Source organism: Trichechus manatus, unplaced genomic scaffold, assembly GCF_000243295.1.
Source record: "Trichechus manatus latirostris isolate Lorelei unplaced genomic scaffold, TriManLat1.0 scaffold00026, whole genome shotgun sequence".
In the NCBI taxonomy this organism is placed as follows: domain Eukaryota; kingdom Metazoa; phylum Chordata; class Mammalia; order Sirenia; family Trichechidae; genus Trichechus; species Trichechus manatus.
Window position 1 is genome coordinate 18,107,616 of NW_004443962.1, and position 3,434 is coordinate 18,111,049.

General features: G+C 36.9%; 1 protein-coding gene across 1 annotated transcript in view; it reads right to left on the reverse strand.

Annotated features, from left to right (window-relative positions):
- Positions 1 to 2,920, reverse strand: part of GAP43 (growth associated protein 43) — a 145,910-nt gene extending 142,990 nt beyond the window's left edge. Inside the window, exon 1 of the mRNA XM_004373665.1 lies at positions 2,911 to 2,920. The gene's annotated coding sequence lies outside the window, so the exon portion shown is untranslated. The remainder of the gene's footprint in view (positions 1 to 2,910) is intronic.
- Positions 2,921 to 3,434: the final 514 nt, after the last annotated feature.

Consider the following 3,434-nt stretch of genomic DNA (forward strand, 5'->3'; position numbering starts at 1 on the left):
GGGGTGGAAAGGAGGAGTGTGCTGTCACAGTATAGGGAGAGCAATTAGGGTCACATAACAATGTATGTATAAATTTTTGTATGAGAAACTAACTTGAAATGTAAACTTTCACTTAAACTACAACAATAAACAAAAAAATAAATAAATAAAATTAGCCATTGAAAACCTTTATGGAGCAAAGTTCTACTCTGACACACCTGGGATAACCATGAGTTGGAATCAACTTGACAGCAACTGTTTGTTGTTGTTGCTGGTAAAGTACATACAATTTGGGGGGCCAGCTTTAAGAACAAGAATACAAATATGAAAATGAATATTTATTTAGAATGAGAAATCACAATAAATTATATATTTTAGAAAATTTATATATACCACACACATTACAAAATCCAGAAAAACAAGAGTAGCATGTTTAAATAATTGTCTGACATATCTCTATAATACTTTTTCCTACATCTTTTTGGCTGCATGCTCTTTGATCACCTATTCATATGACAATGATTTTGTAGTATAATTTTCTAAAGAGAGAGTAGAAAGAGAATCCAATCTTTCCTCTAACATAGTTTATTGAAATTTGCCTTCATTACTGATGTTGAAATGCTTAAAACATGAGACTGCACATACAGACATATTTGTTGTGCAGGGCACAAGTGGAAAAAAAAAAAAAAACCCATTGCCTTCAAGTCGATTCATACTCATACCTACCCTGTAGGACAAAGTAAAACTGCCCCAAGGAGTGGCTGGCGGATTTGAACTACTGACATTTTGGTTAGCAGTTGATCTCTTAACCACTGTGCCACCAGGACTCCAGGGCACTGGTAGTAACACAAAATCACAGGAGTTTTGGGAAATTCTATTTCAAACAATTGCCATTGAAAGAGAAAAACATATGTATGATACACTTATAATTGTACATGTGGCATTATCAAATTTATTCCTGACAGAAAAGAACTTCGGTTTTAACGAGACTTCAGTGAGAACTGAATCTTCCACTTACGATTTTACACAGCAGATGACTGGAAGAATTTCCCACAGATAGCTTCTGGCTTTGTACATTTTAAACCTTGTTTCTCATCTTTACCAATTACCTCTGGTGCCAGGTGGTGGAGGATATGTTCATATCTTAATTCAACTTCTGGCCCTTCACTTCAGGCCACAGTTCCTGGTGACTTGGTACACTGTCATCTTTAAAGGCATTCCTACACCAGGATGACTAGCAATAGCTTCACCCTATACAGAAGTCCCTAGGAGCAACATAAATATATCCCATTAAACCCATTAACTGCCAACATAGTTAAATCTAAATGTAACACCAATATAACCGCAACTTAACTGGTTCCCAAATTTGCCTGCAATCATTTCAGTATAATCCAGCCTGAGGGGAAGTGTTGCAGAGGAGAAGTCTGACTGGAATAGGAGAAATTTCATCCACGTGCACAACCATGTGGCACGTGTCCCATGCAAGTGAGAAGCCCTGAAGCTTTAAGTATATTAACTTCTTGGTAAAACTGCTTCTAGTTTCTAGTACAATACAATTAAGTCTTGAAAAAACAATTGAAGAAGAATAAGAGGGAGGAAGGGAGAAAAGGAAGGAATAATGGAGAACGGGAGCAAAGAATGGAGAAAAGGAAGGAGTAAGGTGAAAAGAGAGGAAGGAAGGCTATTTGAACTAAATTTCACTTTCAGGATCCCCAGTTGTTTCAATCTATAATTGTTATTTTGAACTACACAGACATAGCTGCTTTTCTCACCATTTCTACTTTTATCTTGAATATGTCCGATTCTAAACTTCCTTCTGGAATGCACATGGCTTGGATAAATGACAAAAAGCCACCTCCAAGGCAGACTCCAAACATGAAGCTCTCCATTTGGATTTCATGAAATGTTAACTGCAACCATGTGGGGAATCAGAGAGGTGTGCTTCTCCACAGATTATAGCCTGAGACCTAGCACCTTTTATCTTAGAGCATGCCTTAGGAAATCTCTTTCACTATGATACCTCATAATACCTTTTTCTGCAATGTGCAATTTTCTATACAATGGGGAAGTCTTGAGAGGTTTTATATGCTATAATTTATAGTTGTATAATAAAAGAAATTTCAGGTATATAGTCTCATATTACTTAATTTTCTTGGCTTGGCTTGAAGCACTGATAAATTGCACTTAAACAATATTGATTTCATCTCTCATTGAAATAAGGCAGCTCGTCTTGTAACCTGGTCCTTTGGGTTGTTTTTCCTCCTTGTTCCCTTTCCTCACCCCTGGCCAGCCAACTGGAAGAGATCCGCATTTGTGCCCATTCCAAAGAAAGGTGATACAAAGGAATATGGAAATTATTAAACAATATCATTAATATTACACGCAGGTAAAATTTTATGAAGAAAATTCAAAAAAGATTGCAGCAGTACATCAACAGGGAACTACCAGAAACTCAAGCCAGATTCATAACAGGGTGTGGAATGATGAATATCATTGCTGATGTCAGATGGATCTTGGCTGAAAGCAGAGAATACCAGAAAGACATTTACCTGTGTTTTATTGACTATGCAAAGGCATTCAACTGTGTAGATCACAACAAATTATGAATAACATTGTAAAGAATGGGAATTCCAGAAAACTTAATAGTGATCGTGTGGCACCTGTACATAGACCAAGAGGCAGTTACTCGAACAGAACAAAGGGATACTCCATGGCTTATAATCAGGAAAGGTGTGCATCAGGGTTGCATCCTTTCACCATACCTATTCAATCTGTATACTGAGCAAATAATCTGAGAACCTGGACTATATGAAGAATTGCATTACAATTGGAGGAAAACTCATTAACAACCTGTGATATGCGGATGATACAACCTTGCTTGCTGAAAGCAAAGGGAACTTGAAGCACTTACTAATGAAGATCAAAGACTACAGCCTTCAGTATGGATTATACATCTCAACATAAAGAAAACAAAAACCCTCATAACTGGACCAATAAGTAACATCATGAGAAACGGAGAAAATATTAAAGCTGTGAAGGATTTCTTTTTATTTGGATTCACAATCAATGCCCATGGAAGCAGCAATCAAGAAATCAAACAATGTACTGCATTAGGCAAATCTGCTGCAAAAGATCTCTTTAAAGTGTTAAAAAGTGAAGATATCACTTTGAGGACTAAGATGCACTTGACCCAAGCCATGCTGTTTTTAATCACGTCATATGCATTCAAAAGCCGGACAATGAATAAGGAAGACAAAATAAAATTTGATGCCTTTGAATTACGGTGTTGGCAAAGAATATTGAATATACCATGGACTTCCAGAAGAAAGAACAAATCTGTCTTGGAGAAGTATAGCAAAAATGCTCCTTAGAAACGAGGATGGCAAGAGTTTGTCTCACCTACTTTGGACATGTTATCAGTAGGCACCAGTCTCTGGAGAAGGACATTATGCTTG